This window comes from Lissotriton vulgaris, chromosome 3_1 (assembly GCF_964263255.1).
Source record: "Lissotriton vulgaris chromosome 3_1, aLisVul1.2, whole genome shotgun sequence".
Lineage (NCBI taxonomy): Eukaryota > Metazoa > Chordata > Amphibia > Caudata > Salamandridae > Lissotriton > Lissotriton vulgaris.
In genome coordinates this window covers 883,995,858-884,017,093 of record NC_141689.1, presented here as the reverse complement: position 1 = coordinate 884,017,093, position 21,236 = coordinate 883,995,858, and the positions used below count along the sequence as shown (strand labels likewise).

Here is a 21,236-nt window from a genome sequence, read left to right as displayed (position 1 = left end):
AAATCTCCCAGTGCTTTGGAAATAGGGTTGGACCCTCAGTCATGCTGTATGGTTTTAACAAGAGCATGGGACTTAAGAGATCACTTTTGATGGCCTTTCAAAATCCCTTATAAAAATGAGGTGGTTTACTGCGTGACTATACTTCAAAATCCATGTCTATTGAGGAAGCAAGCAGTACCCTTGGGGCTTCAGATACTACTTAAGGAACTGGTAAAGAGAAGACTCAGGAGGATCCCAGGGAATCATGTATTCACAGGGAGGTTAATGGGGGCATGAAGCCAAAAGCTAAATGTGCTTGAAAGGGAAAGACTTCCAATAGTTCGCAAATGTCTGAAACAGACACCGAGATGCATTGAGAAAACATGCCTGAAGCTAGAGACCTAATAGAAGCTACATCTTTACAGAAAGCAAAACAACACTAAGAAAGAAGCAAAAAGACCAGTTATGGTAGTCACAGCCTTCTGGCAGCTAGAATGCTCCAAATGCTGAAGAAAAAGATAGATCCACATTGACAGTTAAAACTTTGTGCATATCTTACTCCTAAAGGGGAAGTGTTTATGGACCCATTACAAGTAAATATATTACATAAGTGTAGTGTGACATGGAAAAAACAAACACCATCTGTAAACTCAGTCAGGCTTATTAGTTAACTCATTTTTATTAAAAACCCAAAAATCTATTTTCCATTTTGGCAGCTCACTTCTTTTTCTGTCAAGCCTGTGAAACACATCAGAGCACAGCACTGTGATATCTTTATTTAGTCTGAGTAAGTCTCATCTAATGCCCAGGAAAGCTCTTGTTTTTGACTCTGTAGAAGAATGCTAATTAATCTGGCTTGTGTCTTTCATGTGGCCGGGGTAATACTCTGCATTAATCTTCAGATCAACGAAACAGGCAAAAGTAGTCTATGTGCATCATGGATGACATTTTAAAAATGCTAGATCAAAATGAATACTTCCTCCTAATTCTTCTTGACCTATCCTCTGCCTTCGACACTGTTAAACAAGACAAATTACTATCCATTCTAGAACACAGGATGGGCCTTTTAGGTCTGTTACTGCAATGGTTTACTTCTTTCTTCCACAACAGATCCCAAATAGTCAATGTGAATCAATCCCTCTCTCAGCCCTCCACGGTCAATATGGGAGTTCCTCAGGGGTCCACCCTTTTACCCATACTCTTCAACTTATTCTTGGAACCGCTTGCATATGTACTGAACTCCGCGAACAGTCTTTTTCATATGTATGCTGAAGGCGATCAACCATATCTGAAAATCTCCTCCCCAGAAGACTTAATTTCACTCAATTCTACTTGGTGAACATTCAGAACTGGCTCACTGATAACCACCTCATGCTCAACACCTCCTAAACGGATTTCCTCCTCATTGCCTCCCCTAATCACTCTCCCAAGATCGACCTCCGGATGAAACATCTACGAGCCTTCAACTGTTCTCCCCACATTATTGAGTCAGCTAAATCCTTTGGAATTACACTAGCTAGCACTTGAACATGCAGAATCATAGCAGCAATGCAACCGAGGTAGCTAAATACCAGATAAATATATTAAGGAAACTCAAGCCATTCCTTCCAGAGGATGACAACAAGCTGGCGGTATAAGCTCTTGTATTGCTGAGACCACACTACAATAAGCTCCACGCGTTGTGGTCTTCCCAAGCATAACTTGACCCCGCTAAGGGCTTCTATTAATGTCACAGCTAGACTGACTACGGGTACAAACAGAAACAATCACATATCCCCAGCCCCAAAAACCCTAAACTAGCTGCCGTACAAAGCAAAAATACAGCTAAAGATTGCTGGCACGACTCACAAAGCCCTACATTTCAAGACCCCCCCATATATCTGGCACAAAACCTAGAATTATCAAGGGGTTGCAGACCTTCATGAAGTGAAAATTCACTGCTTCTCAAACCACAGTTTTTCCACAAAAGTAGAACAAGTTACAGACCCTTCTCAGGCATTTCCCCCAAAGAGTTGGAACTCTTCCACTGGAAGTCCTCCGAATCTCATCCACTGCTTCTTTCAAAAAAGGAAGTGAAAACAATCCTACTAAACACGTTTCTGCCCTAAAAGACCTTGGCTCTATTGTTTACTTACCTGCCCTCTATTCTGATACCCTGATTGACTACTACATTGTTGTACATCTGTGAACCCCATCTTTACGATGCTATGAACATATATGTAAGAAATTTTCTTTTCCTACAAATTTATCATACCTACCCTAAATGTGAAGCGCTCTGATACCCTCTAGGGTCATGTCCCTGCTATACAAAATTTAATAAATAAATAAAAAATGTGTAGTCGAAACCTGTTCCAGACCTGCTTCCCTGTCTCTTGTAAGCCTACCTCTGCCTAGGCCAGTCTTTAGCATTCTGGTGCAAATGTGATCCATAGCACCAAGCTGATACATTCAACAAATGATTGTGCAGGACCTAAAAACATGGGCAGATAAAATAATATCATTTTAAGTTTTCAAAATGCATATTTTGGTGAATCAGTCTGCATTTAAAAATGAACAAGGACATATTTTCACACCAGGGTACTTTGGGATTGAAACATACAAGGTTTCAGGGGCGGCTCCTCCATTGGAGCGGAGAAGCGTTGCCCCACTTAAAATACTCCCAAACCCAAGAGATAAAAAGAGTGATTAATTACCATTTTATTTTTCATCCCCTGTCCCACACATGCATCAGGATGGGGGCAGGACTGCTGCTGAGTGACAGAAGCTGGGAGGAAGGTGGGCAGTATGTGCACTGTTTAAAGTGTGCATGTCCCATTGTCCGGCAATCTTGCGACGGACAGCCAAACATGTGCATTTTAAACATATTTAACGCAGCTGTCATAAGACAGCGGGGCTAGAGAAGTGCAGGTCTCCAGAGAGCTGTTGAGCAACGAGTGAGGCCACTCCCTCCAATCCAATCACTGCTCTCATGGCATGAGAGCAGTGCCAAGATTGGTCATGGGAGTTTCCTGGTGGTCGGGCTGCAGTTCCAGAAAGAAGAGGTCCTGTGCGGAGTCTAGGTAGGTGTTTATTTATTTTGTTTACGCTCGCACACACCTGCCTCCCCCTCCCCCTAGATACCAGGCATTTATTTTTTCTTTTGTTTGTGCTCATGTGCGACCGCCTCCCACCCCGTAGATGTCAGCTGCCACTGCAACGTTTGCTATACAAGGTATTGCAAGATCGATGGAGCTGCATCTCATGATCTGAATATAAATACTCTCTACTGCTTATTGCACTTTCAATATCCCCAATAAGTAAAAAGTAGATGTGGAGAAGGCCTTAGACTTAGGGCCAGTGAACGCCTTAGTGTTAGCTACAGGATTAGGATTATGTTTGGGATAGGAAAGGTTTAATGGAAACCAACATTTTTTTATTTTTGTTGTAAAGGAATTGGTTGTTGCACTTTCATTTGGGGAGTCGAGTGTTAATTAAAACATGTGTTGTTGTTGTTTTGTTTGTATTTGCATCTCTGTGACGTTTGTCTTCTGCAAAGTTATTCTTTGTAATGATATATTACCCAAGACGGTTTTTGTGACATTTCCGCATTTTCCCCATTAGAATGGGACATAATGTGTTGTGTTGGTCTTGCCAACTGGAAAACAATACAGTATTTTAAATTCTGCACAATTTTCCCTGTGCACGTTTCTTCTTCCTTACAACACTTTCGGGATGCCCATTTTATCAGGATGCTTCAACTAAAGCCTGAACGTCAAAAATATCCAGTGATTGCAGCACCTGAAGAACCAACTACCAGTGGCACAGACGCACTGTTTGTGAGTATTGAATTCAGCTGACCGCTAGTATGAAGTTTGATTTAAGCAGTGATGAATATATGTGTACAAAATTATACAATAAAAATCAGTACCCTATATAAAACAATGCTAACTCAGGTGGGACGTATCGATCTCTTTAACTCCCCTGATGGAATTCAAAAGGAGGATGTCAAGATGATAAAGACTTCACTGATAAACTTCTTTACAGCAGAGCGGGAGGAAATAGAGCTGAAAAAAACAATGGTTAGAAGAAATTTTGCTCTTAAGACTGTCCCAGGCCTAGAACCCTACCTGGCATATGTTGATAAACCATTTCATCGTTTTCTTTTAATTAGATTTCGTTTAAACCTGATACACCTTTTGTTGGGCACCTACTATAGATGGGACACACCTGATAACACTAAGCCATGTGACTGTGATCAGTTTTCATCTCAGGACACTTTACATTTTATCATGTTCTGTGATCACTACGCTCAAATCAGGAGGAAATATCTTGTTCCAATCCTTCGAGAGGCTGGCTTTTTACAGGTTAGGCCGGCACTCTTATTTCTGCAACTTTTGCACAATGCACAAATCACTTTTCATGTTGCAAATTTTCTAGTAGCAGGAGTCCGTATTAACAAAATGCGCAGTAAAGGAAACAAAGGATTAATTATAAACGAAATATCTTAATGTACTTTTAATAGATACTTTGATGTTTTAAATTTTTTACATGAAATGTTTTCTTCAATGTATTGTAATATATAACTTGTGTATATATTATTTTTAAAAAATTCAGTGTAATTTGATGACTTGATGTATGACTTATAGTATGTAGATATATTATGTAGATATTTTTATCATTGTCTTTTTTATTATTGTGTATTTTTTTGATCTGTATCCTGTGTCTTTTTATGATTCTTAAAAATCGAATAAAAGTGATTGACTGACTGACTGACAGTACCCTATTGACACAGGTGCATGGTCATGATGGAAAAAGAAAACAGAAGCACTTCACCACAAAACCATTTATTACATTTCTATAAAGGTTGTTACTGCCGGTGTAAATTTGTTGAGGCTTCCTGTTCTCCAGGGTATTAATATTACAGACGTGGCATGAGACCAACAGTGAGGCAAGCAGGTATGGCACGATGCCTACCGCTTCTCGGAAATACTGCTCTCTGTAGGAGCGGAAGTGTATGTTAATATTCCTCACACAGCGTGTCCTTCTGTGAGTCGTAACACTCTGACACCCTTTAGTCGTTGGACAAACTAAAAAAAGTGGGCTGTTCCAGACTGATGAGAAGCTCCACGGCACTCAAGCGTGTTCCCCACTCACTAGAAAAGAAATCCACCCAGACTCGCTCCTTCTCTGGAAATGCTTCGAGCATCTGGAATAACCTCTCGAGGGACCTGCGCTGCAACCCCTCCTACCTCGGCTTTAAAAGAGACCTAAAATGTCACCTCCTCAATAAATATTGGAGTCTATAATTCTGTCTGATCCTGCATGCCTTTTATCTCCTGCATTGGTCATCTCTCTGCTAACCTGTTTGACCTTTCGTTCTCCCTTTTACCTTCGGGCCTTCGCGCTCTCTGGTCTCTCATATATCCCCTCTGCTCTAACTTCTTCGCTGTTAGCTGTTTGATGGCATTCTCCCCTATGCTTTGTCCATTTTTTATTGACCCCCTCCTCATTTACTCTCTGCCCCGACCACTACAACTTATTCTCCTGGCTTTTATTTATTGTGTGCTCTGAATCGTTACCTCCTTTTAATTTTTAAATGCATATACTCCTTCGACTTCCCACTTTTCTGCCTTATTCTGACTCAATGGTGGTATTTGGCTTGTACTTTTTGTAGATTTTGCCCAGAATTGTTGTTTACTGTATATCTGTGCCTACTCCTGCTCCTGTAAGGTGCTCTGGGTCTAGCCAGCACTATATAAAACCTTACAAATAAAACAATTAATCACAGGAGCTCAAATTCCAGATAGGACTGTAAGGCTGCACCCTACAAGACCTTTTTCCAGTAAAAGAACTATGGGCCACATAGAAATTTAAAGAGGGCACACATTCCTACGGGCAACCAGTGCAGAATTCTCAGAGTGGGGTCCTATCTATCTAATTGACACCACTTTATCCAGATGAGTATCTGAATATCCAAGAAAATATATTTATCTTGTGGAGTACATTACAGACCCATTCTGTCCCTTGCCATCTTCATCTCTATAAAGAACCCTACTAATGGAAAGCAACATCAAAATTCACCAAAACACTGACGACACATAAAGGCACGAAAAAGTCTCCTATCCTCTGAATATTCAGCGTCTCAAGAAATGCCTCCACTCCATTCAGATCTAGATGTCCTGAACCTACTTGAAGCTCAATCCCACGAAGATCAAACTCTTTCTACTTACCAACAAGAACAAAGGGCAATTATTCCAGAGCTGCCTGTATGCCTGTATGACCTGAATCTTGATGGCTTGACAAATCACTCATATTTATACTCAACACTGATCTTTGTCTCTACCTTAACTTGTGCATTTTTAATGTTTTTAGAGCATTAGACTAATATAGGAAAATTATAGCTAGAGAACGATTTCAACCAGATCTATTAATAAGAATACCTCTCTATGTCTAGGATATAAACATGTACTTAATGAGTACCCTATAAGAACAAGGTGTACACATACAGGGAAATAACATGATAGATTTATTTATTTATTTTTTAAATATATATAGTTAATACTTCAATTAATATTACAATGATTAAAATGTGCATATAGGAATCAAATTGGTCATTCCAGAGAATTTTAACAGCCATCATAAATATATACAAATCCGTATGATACGTGAAACATTGACTAAGGCAGTGCGGCAGATGTCTACCGACTCAGGCAGTGCGGCAGATGTCTACTGACTCAGGCAGTGTGGCAGATGTCCTAGAGCATTAGACCCCACTGGTGTGATTGACAAAATATTTGTAAATCTGCATCTGTAGATTTACACCACCATTTGATGTTGGTGTCACAATTTTTATGTGTAAAAAAAAATTCCAGCAATAACGGCCACAGTTTTCAGGAGGTACTCGCAACCATAAACAGTTAACATGCATAATCATACAAAGCATACAATGAAATATGTCTATAAGCTTACAAAAAGATCTAAATGCAAAAGGATGTAAATGCTTTCCAAAAATGCTATTTTTCTCCACTGAGAAGTCATTTTCTCTGTAGAGAAACCCCTTCACATAAAGACCCACTAATGTTTTCCTCCATTTTCACAAGTTTGCTCCTGCCCTTACCACAAATAAATCCCAAATCATAACCAGAGTGGGAATATGCTAAGGAAAGGTTTGTCATTACCCACATGTTTATGAGTTTGTGGTTGTTATCCAATTTTGAATGGTATTTGCACCCTGAAAGACCCATTCTCCACCTCTGAAAGCAGTTTTACTCCACTGTTATATTATTCCACAATAGTGTCGTATTAGATGTGGCTCACAAATCAAGCCATTTGTTGTGTACAAATGGCCTTGCAAATTGGGTCCAAATGTGGCTGCCCTCACAATCACCTTGACTTAATCTTAACAACAGTTTTTTCATAAACAAGTGGCCCATGTAATTATGTTTTGATGACGCTCGCTACAAAAGTAGCTAAACACACTATAAGGGCCCCTCCTCATAGCTGCATGGTATTCACAAAAATGGGGTTTGACTGGATTTTTCAGGGTCAACCAACTTTACAAGGACCGGTATGGCCTCCCCACTGTACATTAATTCTTGATGGCTGGAGCATATTCTGTCATTTGCAAGTGCAAGACTACATCAGGGGAGTCAATGTTTCATGTAATTTTTGTTTCTGCATAATGGGTGGAAGCTGGTCTGTGACCCTCACTCCACTCAAAAAAGTCAAAAATAATCAAATTTAGCAGAAATTAGAATCCATTCAGCAGATCTTTATATAAATGTTCTTTATTCATATTCTTCTTGAGAATCACACGACTGTAGCCAACGCGCTTTGTCCCTAAGGACTTCTTCAGGGCAATAATACTAGTGTGAAGTTTTTCTAACTGGTCCTTCAACCACTTCTGACAGTATATAGTTTTCTTTTTAGGCAGCCACCTCATTAATCTCCAAAATTGTCCTCCCTGAATGCAGACAGTCCAAACTTAGTAGACGCTCTCAACAATAATTTTCCTAACCGATCCTCCGGTCTCTACTCAATAGATTTTTCACTTCCTCATAAAGTGGCCACCTATAACCTCAATACTTTCCAAATATTCTTCTCCCTGTGTTTGGCGAATTCAAGTGTAATGCGTGCTCCCAATAAAACATGGATGGCGTTAGCCCCCCTCAATTAGTGTTGTAAAGTCCGTATTCACCCGTTGCGTGGTACTTCCAAAAAACGTCAATGTCCTTAGGGACGAAACCTGTTGGGTACGGTTGTGTGATTCTCAAGAAGAATATGAATAAAGCACATTTATATAAAGACCTGCTGAATGGATTCTAATTTCTGCGAAATTTGATTATTTTTGACTTTTTTGAGTGGAGTGCTGGATCATTGTATTTCATTGTAAATTGTGGGAATTTCTCTTGGAAGCTTAGGGGTATTGAGCTTCAGATTCTTAGCACCCTGAGTTTAGGATTACTCAAACCGGACCATTGATAGGTGCAGTCATTATTGCCTTATACCCTGTGCTCCTCTTTGCTGTTTATGTAGGTGGAAAAACCATATCTCTACAGAAAATGTATCCAAAGATATTTTGTGGTGAAAGAAAAGGAATGTTCAATGGTGTGGCCCCAGATCTAAAACTGGAACAAATGATCCAAAGATTACAGAAACGTTCCAAGGGAATTGTTGGTCAGACACATAAAAGCGAATATGTTGCTCAGTGGCAGCAAGTTTAAAGCAAAATTCATTCTATTTGCAATGTTTTCAGAAAGCTGACAAATTCAAAATGAATGAATCATCATCAAACTGTTCCTCACCATTAACTTGTGGGAAAGAGCGGGTAATATTTTAATAAACATGTTTACATCCTTCTTCATTTCATTCAGCACCTAGAAAACTCTTTCGAAATAACTGAGCCTATGCGAATACACAACTTTGTGACCAAACAATATGTGGATAACGATATAAATGCACATGCACTACATTACCTGGAACTTGGATCAAAACTATCTGCAGAACTGAAGCATAAGAGATTTGTATTGAAAGAGAAAAAGCTGTTTGACATAATCACTAAAACTAAACATCCACGCATTAATTGCCATAGTCAGAGTTTAGTCCAACCAGTCACTGCAAAACAGGTTACAAAAAACAACTTTCGGAAGCACATAGAGGGGTGGATGTAGCAGAAGAAATGTGTGAATTTATCAAGGACATTCTGTTGCATGATCTTCTTCCAACAAACGTGCTATTTAATGGATATGCTGCAACCACACAGTGAAGCACAAACTTGTACAAGAGCTCGTAAAAACCTTTCACATGAAGAATTTGAAAGTGAAAAGGTTGAAAACTGTTGTTGTGGACTTTATGTCACAATTGGGAATGGTCAAGAGTTTATCCATGCAAAACTTCCGCGAGGTCATTCAGACTGTTTTACAAATATCAAAGTCAGTGTGCACCTTGCAAGAACTGCACATTGTCTTTGACAGTTATCTTGGACTATCTGTCAAAGAATGTGAGAGAATAAGAATGTCTATAAGTGGAACAATTGACCTTGCCTGCATTTGACATCTACACCTGTACAACTTGATAAATGTTGGTCATCAACATCGAACAAGAAGAACTTGGAGGTGTTAACTCACCAAAACATTGCTGATGCTTCAGTGAACACTGAATTTCCAATTATTGCAAGAGGAATGATTGTCAATGAGGAGTTAATGCCTGCAGAGGTATATTCAAAAGGTATAGGTCATATTGATCAAGAACTTAACAGCAAATTAGAGGAGGTTGCCTTCTGTGTTGTGCCACACGTTGAGTGGGCTGTTCGAAATGGTTCCAATTGAGCCATTGTACTGTCAAATGACACAGATGTTAATATTGTGCTACTTAGATTTGTTTCAATGTTCATAAGTCAAGGATTGTCAGAGTTGTGAATACATTGTGAAACAAGCGAGAAAAGACACTTAGGGCCATATGTATGAACACATTTTCCCATAGACACAGAATGGGTAAAACCCTTTGATACATCTGGCCCTTAATTATGCTTCATATTCTGCTCAAAAAACTAGATTCAGAGATGCCCAGTATTCTTACCAAGGCACATATTCTTACGGGTGATGACAGTAGAGCAAAATTAGAACAAAGCTTGGAGCTTTAATTGCTGAACATGTGAAGTCTCTCAAAAGGATCTGGTGAGAAAGAAGAAGAATGTGACTTTAAAGATGTATAAAAATAGATGAGTTATGGCAGTCACACATTTGACGGTCTATGGTACAAATGAGTTCAAGAGATCAGTTGCACTAAGTGACCTTCCACCGATTTCATATTCTGTGTCTGGACACAATAAAAGAGCGCTCTACTTGATCAGAAGATGTGTAAATGTTTTGGATTACGCATACAGCGCCGAGACACCTCCGGGTAGTTGTGCGCTATAAAAGTCTCATTAATAAATAAATAAATATGTAGAGAAAGGTCTGTATGAATTTGGTGGGGAAAATATTGATTGAGTGCTAAAACCTACGAAATTTCTAAATCCCCTACCCATAGAACGTACAGGTGCATGGACTTGCAAAACCTGTGCTACAAAAAGATGTTGCTGTTGTTCTGCTCTACTAAAATGTTCAACATTCAGCAAATTTACAGTGGGGGTTCCTCCGCTAAGGCGGCGGAGCCTCGACTCACTGCTTTTTTTAAGCAGTATAGGACAAAATATAAAAGGATTTTTTTCCTTTTTCATGAGTGGCAGCTTTGCGAGGTGAGGTGGGGTGGGGTGGGGGGGCTGACAGAGCAGCTGAGGAGTGGGTTGCCCCACTCCTAATTGCACATAACTGTTTGGCCAGCCCTCTTGGGCCGACCATAACAGTCATGTGCACTTTCCCTCGCCCCCACCCAGGCTGCATTACAGCCTGGGTGGAGAACATGCCCAGGCCCCCATTCCACATCTGAGCGCTGAGCCATGGTGCCCAGACCAATCAAATCGCTGCTTTGCAGCATTCTGATTCGCTCTGGGGAGGCTGGTTGCTTCCAGGCTGCTTCCTGTTCCTGCTGGTGGGAGGAAAAGAAACAAGACCAGGAGGAGCGGCAAGGAGGACACAGCAAGCAGCTAAGTTGGATTACATTTTTTATTGAACTTCACCTCCACGCCCCTTCCACACCCCTCCACACCCCATGCCACTCTTCCACCCCCAATCGGTGCCGGCTGCCACTCAAAATGTACGGCAGCCAGTTGCCAAAACAAATAAATAAAGTAAACTATGAAAATGTGTCTAAGACAAGAGTGATAAACATAATTTTTTCATATTCAGATCCTAAACATAGTTTGGTGTATACATATAAGGATTGAAAACTATTACTATTTATTTCATTTCTATATATGTCTCTTCTTCTATTATAGCTGCCATTTTGGAAAATGGTGGTTGGACCTGTCAACCTTGGGGTGGTCTTCCCCTACCTTTTTGCCCTTTGGCCTCCCATTTTTACCTTACCTTTTGTTGGACTTAGGAATCTGGGCGCCTCACCACTGCTAAACAGTGCTGAAGTGCAGGTGCTCTCCCCTACATCATGTGAGGCTGGCATATCTGCAACAAGCCACTGCCACTGCAGTAAGGCTTCATCCTCCATAGGCTAACATTGGAAACCCCCCCTTATGGGATAATTTCTGGCAGGGACCTAATAAGTCTGTCATTTTTGGTCTTGTTGGACTCAGGGCAGGACACCCTTTTTAACTATATATGGGGTTTGGGCACTACTACGCTAGGGATCCCACTTTTAGAAAGTGGACCTTTTCCTGCCTACACTTAGATTGGGCACAGTTGACTCCACCCTCCCCTCTGCATACTGATAGCCTGCCTGGGTAGGGAGGTGGGAGTGGTGATTCACACCTTCTCCCCTGGGATGGGCTGTGATGGGCTGCTCACTATAGCCTTAACGCCTGTCTCTCGTCACTGTGACAGCCAGGTCAGGGAAGGCAGGGAACATACCAGAACTCCCTAGACTCTTCCAGAAGACCCTGCCCCCAGACCCTTCCAGAGACTCCCACCACTTTCTAGCCCCTAGACAGAAAGATATATAAGGGAGGGTTCTGGCCTCACTTCTTTGTTACACTGCTGGACCTGGAAAAATCCCTGCTGGAGTGAGGACTGCTGCGCCAGGAAGGATTGCCACTGGGAAGGAGGCTGACTGCTCTAAGGAACTGCTTCCCCAACCTGCTGAGCTACCCTACTGCCTGCTGATCCTGCCCTGCTGGGGAGACCTAAAGAAACACCTCCAGAGTGTCTCCACCAAGAAGATTAACTGATTCCCTGGACACTGGGATCATAAGACCAGTAAGGAAACTACAAAGATTTCCCCTGCAACGTTGGCCACGAGGGCCTGCATTGCCTTCAAGAGGACAGCTACCTCCTATTTCTCCTAACAACTACCTCTGCAGAGCTGGGGGTAGAAACCTACTCTCTATATCACCCCTGAGATCACCGCGGCGGGCCCGAGTCAGAGGCATAGGCAAAGTATCCCCTAAGACCATTCAGCGTGCCCAGACTCCAGCGTGTTGAAGCTTGCAGCCAAAAATCACCGCCGCTGGCCCGGGGGGGAAAGTGCTTCAGCCCCTCGCCTGTTTGAACTGTGAGGCGCTGCAGGGGAGGCGCTAAGGAGAGCTGTGGCAGAGGAAGCACTGTATGCCTGAACATCGCCGCCGCCTGGCGACCCCCATTGAACTGTGAGGCATTGTGAGGGGGAAGCGCTTTGGCAAGGGAGTGCTGGGCGGCTGTGGAATCACCATCGCTGGCCCGGACTGTGGGCCTTAATCAAATCACCCCCGTGGCGCTGGGCGCGGTGTCCGCACTTCACTGGAACCCACATTTAAACTTTGCGAAATACTGGCCCTGTAAACACCGCCGCGGCCCGGAACCCTGGGCGCATCATCTCCAGCGTCCGAGAAGCCGCGCATGGATTGCTGGTGGGACGTCAGCCCCAGGCCGCGCTGGGATTGGCTGCAGCCGCCTGGAGTCCCGTCGTGCATCAGCCTGCCGCTCCCTCATTGGTTGTGCCTCAAGGGCTTCCCCAGCTTTGGCCGGGACGGGAAGAGTTGCCCCGAAGGCTGGAGAGTGCCCCGGAGCGAAGGAGAGCTCCCCCGAAGATGCCGGACTCGCCCTCCACCCACAGGTAACGGACAGCGTCTAGCGTTAAGCTGCCGTGTGGGGAAGTTGGCGGGAGCGGGTTGTAGACTGCCCTCTGTACGAGCGAGTGACGGGACTGCCTGCATTACTGTGGGGGAATATTTCTTTCTTAATTGCGGGCCAGGCAGACTGTTATTCCTGTTGGGGTCTGTGAGAAATACCACCGATATCGTGCCTGCACTGGAGGGAGCTGCGGTACCGGGCCTCCCCGAACCTGACACTCTCGGCCTCTGGTGAGCACACTGGGACCCCTCGCAAGTCTCCTCCCTTTACCAACCAAGTTTAAACACTGAAGCAGTCACGGAACTCTCAGCACGAGTGGCCCTGCACATTAGGGACTGCGTCCCCATTCAATTGCCTCATGCTCATAACTCCTGGGGACCGTATTTACCCTCCTGCCTTTGGGAACCAGGTGCCTTAAAGGGATCAGAGACTGGCACCTAACTGCGGGTGACCGAGGAAGTGTTGTGCAGGCCCTATCGTTCTTCTACTAACAAACAGTAACAGCCATCCCCAGACATTGGACTGAGACCTGTGAATTTCTATATGGGGAATTCTGACTATTTTTTAACTGTGCCTTATTTCCAGATCAAGATAGGTTTACTTGCTTTATATGCGACTGGATTTATCTGACTGCTAATCTTGCCTGAAAACTGGTTTAACCTGCTTTTGGATCTTGCACAACTTATAGATAAAGATACCTACATTTTTATATGCAACTGGTGTAGTGTCTTTTCCTTGTGTGCGTGTTTCACTGGGAACTGTTGGGGTGTTGCAGAAATACTTTACACATTGCCTCTGAAGTTACGCCTTCCCACTCTGCGCCAGGCTACCCTGTCGGAAGCGGTGGTCCCTACTTGGACTAGGGTCCATACCCCAGCCAACTAGAGACCCTGGTTCTAACAATGGTGGAAAGGTTTATCTGCTGAGTTATTTTCTGTCTTGATGAGACTACTTGACATCCAAAACGTATGCTTTGACACCAAAATGAACTATATAGGTCTCATGGTTCCTGAAACATACATCATCACTGCAACACATCCGTAATTTAAAAAAAATGTTGTCCAGAAAAATTCAGTTCCGATCAGCAATGTCTACCCAAGCTAAATGACTGCTCTAATGATCAAAATAAAAACATCTGGACAACAATTTTTTTCTGGAGGTATATCAGGAGGCCGGTATTAAAGTGACACAAGAACGTTAATCACAGCTAAACATGATGACTTCGATAGGAACAACGCCACTTGTAGGGCACGTGAGACTTTAGGCTGGGGCTGTTTTGCCAATGGTGGAAGTTGGCCACGCCACATTGACAGTGGGTGGCAGCCTTCTGAAAAAGAACCTCGGGCATTGGCATTTTGTTTTTAGCAAATGAAATACTGCACACAAAGACAAACAGCCACACACACTCAATCACACACACATATTCACACACAATCACTCACGCACTATGTGAATTTTTTTATAGTTCCAGAGCAGTGCTTTTTATTTTTAATGCCAGCTGTCAACAGACATTGTGCAGTGAGAAATTAAACCCCTATTTTATGAAATAGTTAAGACAATTGACAAATGATGCGCAAGCAAGAATGCCAAAACAGCCAGCTAGGTACACAATGTGCCTAAAAGTTCTGCATTCCACAGGAAGTGAATTTCACAAAGTTCTTGCATCATTACATAAACTAAAAAAACTACCTCTTTGACCTTTTGGTATTGTCATTCTTATTTTCAACACCTAACTCACGGGGCCCTAACAAATTATTTTTAGAGTTACATAGATAGCGGCATTCATTGATAAAACCACTAATTATCCAAAAACAGGTTTTCAATACCCAACATTTTATTATTTGCTTAAAAAATGTGTGTTTTTCGTGATAGTCGCTTAATACATAGATAAAAACAAATCTTTCTTCAGAATATTTTTCATGGTCTGTATCCAATTCACAATAAAAAGAGTGACCATACTCCCGCATGGGTGTAGATGTACATATTTTTATAATTCATAATGTTCACATATGTACACCTCGGAATTTTTTTTTTACTATATGATTGTGCTGAAGAGATATTTCTTCACACACAATTGTACATAGTGTGCAAAGGCACAAGTGAAATTAATGTTCTCTACCTCTGCCAACATACAAAGAGATTTATTCCAGGCCATATCAGCAATACATTTATGGCCTTTTCCAGGTTGGGAAAGGGTCAGAGAGGAGTTTATGAATACCCACCAATCTGTAAGCTGTTGTTTGTGCAAAAACTCAAAAGATGGTCCTGCCCTGGGATGCCCACTGCCCAACGACAGGTTTTAGATGTGCTCACTCAAATATCTTTGGGTAAGTAAATTGCTTTACAAATCAGCTGTTGGGAATTCCAAAATGTGCTCTTCTCTCATACAACTGACTGTGTGCAGATATAGGCGAACCTTACTTGTTTTAATAACTTTGTGAGTTAGGGTTCAGTGTGTTCAACTTTCACTTTGTGTGGATAGGTGCAGACGCGTAGCTTGTTCAGTTTGATTGAGGGGGTGTGAGCTTCAGATTTCATAATAATCATGCTGGAAAATCTTTTTAAAATGTAAACACATTATATAAGGAGCAGGAGATGAGGGGGCTTAGAGGGGAATTGAAAGAGAGAGGAGTGCAGATTGTTAGAAGTCCTTAATATACAATATTGTTCAAAGGAATTGACATTATTTAAGGCCTTCAAAGGAGATGAGAGAGAGTGTGTATTTTTGTCAGTGTCGGCATGTAAAAATCTTGTGTAAAATCCAACATACACTTCATACTACCTGACTGAAAGCACTTCTGTACCCAACACTTTACTACAAAATGCATTTTTAGGGGGGTTTAACCCTTTCGCTGCTGATGACGAGCTGGGCTCGTCATGGTGCACAGTGGTCGTGTGCTGATGACGAGCCCAGCTCGTCATGAATAAAGGATAATAGCAATTTCCAGCACAGGCTGAAAATTGCCTTAGCAGCCAAGGTGTTAATACCGCCAACACTGATCCTAGAGCTACCCCCTGCCTAGGTGCCATGGCTGCAATAATACAGTTTAAAGAGAAACTTGAATAGGCTGTGGTATGATCATAATGCAATTTATAGATAAACTGTTGATACATGTTGTCAAAATTAGACAAGTGAATTGATACATACAACTAAACCAGCTGTGTTGCAATTCTGGCATTTACTGAAGACGCCTGCTGGGAAAAGGTATCAATGTGGTGAGAGCAGTTCATACTGCTATGGGTTTCATATTTATACCTGAGCTACTGAAAGTTCTTCCTGGATTTGCTTCTGCACAGCCAAAATAATTAGGTGATGGCTTAACTCGTGTAATTCTGCATAGAGTAATCATGCAGAATTACCTAAGAATTCCACAAGATTATGCCTGAATTATGTGAGAAGAGGAATTATGAGATTAATGCTATTTCTTAAAGCAAAAATGACCCCTCACATCCAATATGGAGGCCAGGATGCATTTTGCACTAAGAAATATTGCTAAATGCAACAAAACTCAATGGGTGAGTGCGAGCAGTCACTTGTGCTAGCTAAATCTGCTCTTGAGGTAGGATTTTCCCTCAATTTACTACAAACAGCACTGTTTTCTTAGCACAAATGCACCCTCGTGACCAAAACGGATGCCAAGATGCATTTTGTGCTAAGAAACAGCACTATATTCAACAGAACACGAACAGTGAGAATTGGAATAGAAATTCAGCAAGACTAAGCTTGAATTATGTGAGAAGCATAACTCTGCATTCAGCGCCATTTCTTAGAGCAAAAATGCCCATTTGCATCGAAAATAGATGCAAGAATGCATTTTGCACTACAAAGTAGCGCTAAATGTGCAGGATTTTCCTCCAACTTACTACTGACATTAAGCCTATTTTATAAATGCACCCTTGCAGCCAAAATGGATGCGAGGATGCATTTTATGCTAAGAAACTGTGCTAAATGCAGCAGAACATGTATAGAGAGATTTTAGACCTGGCACTATTCACATGGGTCTTCCCTGCATTTTTTGCCTTTGCCTCCTGTGTTTCTACTGTGTGTTGGACTCCGTTTTGCTGGTCTAGATGCTTTGGGCACTTTGCCACTGCTGTTCAGTGCCAAGGTGCAAGTGCTCCCTTTGTAAATTGTTGTTATGGATTGGTGTTTCCATGATTGGCTGATTTGATTTACTATTCAGCCCGTATTAGAGGACACTGTGTGTGTCAATACAGCCCTGATTGTGCCACCCACATAATCAGCCTGTAAATTTAACTCTGGCCAGCAATTGCAGAGCTAGTGTGCACTTTAGTACTGCCATGTCGACTTGGTAAGTGCACCCACTTGCCAGGCCCTAACCTTCCCCTTTCTTACATGTGAGTCACCCCTAAAGTAGGCCCACCGTACCCCGGTGGTCAGGGGGCAGTGTAGGTGAAAGGTAGGAAGTTCCCACAAGATAGAATGGGGAGTTTGTTTAAAGATGACTAGCCCTGGGAAAAGGTAGGTAAATAAAGTATAGTATGCCTGAACTCAGAATGTTAAAATGCATCTTTTAGTGTGGGTAATTATTATATTCTGTGTTTGAAAATATCACTTTTAGAAAGTGGGTATTTTTTTGCTTAGCCATCCAGTTTTCCTCTGCTAGGTTTGTGTATTGCATGTCTGGCTTTTGGATGACAGGGCCTGCGGAGGAGCAGTGGCTCCAGAGAGAGTGGTGAGTCAGGGCTGGGCTGAATAGACCAGGGCTGCAGTTAGACTAGGGGGGGGAGATTTCCTTTTGCCTGAATGGGCCTGGTCTGCCAAGGACAATGCAGTCTCCACCTCCTGCCAGGAAGCTGCACCAGAGAGGACAGAGCTGGTTTTGACCAAGCTCAGAGCTTCTCTGCCACCAGAGAACAAAGGATTTTGTAGTGTAAATATTGGGGCCCAGACCCCGGAACTTTAGATCACTTCTGGAGAAGAGCCGGAGAAGCTGAGGAGAAATACTGTTCCTGTTCTGTTTGCTGTCTGGGGTTGGCCTGCAGTGGCTACTTGCTACCAAGGAAAGGAGAAAAGGACTTTGCTGTTTGCTGTGTCCCCTGTTTGAAGAAGATCTCCAAGAGCTTGAAACTGAGCTTGCCTCCTGTTCTGAAGGCTCAGGGACACAAAGACTTCCCCACAAGCTCCCCTGAACTTCCTTGCTGGGAGTTCTGACCTGCAAAGAGGTGCCTGCTGTTGTTTTTGACCTCTAGAGACTGTTTTCTGCAGGGACCTGGAAAAGTAATGCAACTTCGATGCATCCGCACCTGTTTCCAACGCATCGCCGAAGAAATCGGCGCAGCGCCTGCCCGCGGCACGAGAAATCACTGCACGCGTCATTGAGTGCACCGATCTCCGTAGTCTGAGATTACCCCACCGATTTCGACGCAAGGCCTGCGTGCAGCTGCAAGAGTTCACGCATCGTTCCTGATCGTCGCATCACATCGAGGCGCCAAGTTTGTCACATCATTGGGGGACGCAGTAAGAAACTGCTGTATCACCTCCTCACGCAGTAAGAAACGGATGCATCACCGTCTCTCTGGGAAGGAACCGACGCATCACCTCCCCTGCGCTACAGCAAGGAACCAACGCATCACCTGTCCTGGTGCAAGGAAGCGAGGCAACACCTTCCCTGAGTGTAAGGAACAGATGCATCCCCTTCCCTGTGGCCAGTTTTGTTAGCTTGTGTAACGCATCCAAGGTACTTTGTGAGAAAAGTGTTGCATCTGCAATTTGCTTTGAACTAAACTATTTCTACCACTTGAAAGTCATATTTGTACTACTGTATTTTGGACTTTTGTCGTTTGGTCTTGTTTTTGTTTAGATAAAAATTACTTATTTTTCTAAACTGATGTGGTGTCTATTTGTAGTGTTTTCACTGTATTACTGTGTGCGTTTACAAATGCTTTGCACACTGCATCTGAGATAAGCCTATCTGCTCATGCCAAGCTACCAAGGGGGTGAACAGGGGATATTTTAGAAGTGTATCCCCCTTACTCTGACTACAAGCAAGGTCCCTATTTGGACAAAGGTACCTACCTCTGCCAACTAGAGGCCCCCATTTCTAACAAGAGATCTATCAGGGGAATTGTTTACCCCAAATTACTCTTAATTGAGCAAGCAGAAGTGATCATGTAATTATCTGTAATCTGGTGTCAGAGTAACACAGAATTACCAAAATGACTTTGATTACTTCAGAAATTCTGCCCAGGCCGAATAATTATCTGTCTTCACCAGCCAGACAATCACAAGCCAAGCAGATTGATTGGTTTTCAGTATTTACACCTATGTGGAGCAATGAAGGGCCTTTCTGACTCTGCATGTATGGGAATGTGTGATTGCAAGACTGCTGTCTTAAACGTGAGGCTTCATGGGAAGTGTTTACATGCACGTTAGTCACCGTAAGGGTGACTATACAGCTGCTCTTACCTGGGCTTAAGATACAGCACTGAGTGGTTTGATGGATGATGGGTGTGAAAGACACGTGTGCCATTATCATTTTTATTGGCTTCTGGCCCTACCTCTGAAGATTTCTGGCAGTTGTCAATGCTCAGTTAGCTACTCACTAAACTGATTGGGAAAGAAGGGTATCGACTTCAACAGAGAAAACTCGGCTGGCTAATAGGAGAGTGGAGAGAACCAGAAAATGCCAGCTATGCACCTGGATGATATATCGTACTGTCATCCTATGTTTGAACAGTGGTAGGGACAGAAAATATTTAATATTGGTCAATATCAGCAGGAAGGGAATGTGTTCAAGACCTCCATTTAACCGATAAAAAGTGAAGATTTTCAACCCAATATGAGAATCCATTAACGTGGCTTAAATCTGCTGTGTATCATGGCCCCCTTTCACGCTACACTAACCGTGAAAGGGGAGAGCAATGGGTGTTGCGGCGGCGTTCCACCGGATCACCCATCGATTTTGATGCTGCCCCCTATTTACAAGTGTGGCGTAGATAGGCGCCAGCGAAAACCTGGTCTTAACTTGGCAAAATGAGGAGAAATACTTTATTTCTCCTCATTTTTTCTGCTTCCATGTGCACTGCATTGTGCAGCATACATAGGAACAGCAAAACTCCATTTATTGTTTATGGGTGGGAAGGTGTCCCTTCTAGCACATAAACAATCATTGAAAACAAATTATGTTTTGTAGCTTCTATGTGTGCTGCATTAAGCAGCACACACAGAAGTTAGAAAGGGCCATTGCTGATTGTTTATGTTCAGGAAGGGACACCTTCCTGCACATAAACAATGATTCCCCTGCAACGCAGGCACCCTTGCACTATGGCACAAAGGTGCCTGCGTTAGCACTAGGAAGCTAAATTAGCGCCAGCGCAGGGGAAAACGCAGGGCTACACTGTATACTTATAAACACGGTGCAGCCCTGCATTTCGGAAGTGGCAGAGTGTGGCGTTAAAACAAGGAGGCTAACGCTGTGCTCCGCCACTTCCTTGTAAATATGCCCCTCTGTGTGCATGTCTGCAAATCCATTCAAAACACAATGCATTTGATTGACTTAAATATGAGAGGCAGCCATGAGATCATATGAATACCTCAGCAGGAGCAAGGATTAACAATGACCCAATATTCACTGTAATTACTTATGTGTCATGAATCTAGACATGTCAAAGAAGGCAGTGACATCATGTGTTAACTGTGCCGGGCTCAGCTGAAAGGATGAACATTAGTGCTAATTACTGATCCCTTGTAATTTGATCCAATCCGTGGAGCTGAAACAAGGCAGATTTAAGATGCAACTGTGAGCTGCCAAGTGTTGAAACATCCTCTTCCCTAAGTAAGCAGGAGGGAGAGGGGTGAAGACAAACTCTTCCTCAATCATTATGAAACATAGTTACCTCTGCAAATTCAATTATAGGGGTCTTGCAGTCAAAATGTAGCATGCCCTGGTCGTTGACAATGTTGACTATTGTTATTCTGTACAATACCTGCCTCGACGGAATTATTGTACAACAATACAACAAGTACCACAAAGAAATTCTAGCGCTTGTCTGCTAAAAAGGCCTGTCTGCAATGGTACCATCAGCTCTCCCCAGGGGCCGAAGACAAACAGATGCATGATGTAAAACCCACAAATCAACCCACGGCCTAGCAGG

At 42.8% G+C, this 21,236-nt stretch overlaps 2 protein-coding genes across 3 annotated transcripts in view; both read right to left on the bottom strand.

Moving 5' to 3' along the window:
- Positions 1-21,236, bottom strand: part of GLIS3 (GLIS family zinc finger 3) — a 964,414-nt gene that overhangs the window by 510,726 nt on the left and 432,452 nt on the right. The gene's annotated exons all lie outside the window — the stretch shown is intronic.
- Positions 1-21,236, bottom strand: part of LOC147727160 (uncharacterized) — a 48,171-nt gene that overhangs the window by 13,430 nt on the left and 13,505 nt on the right. The window lies entirely within an intron of this gene.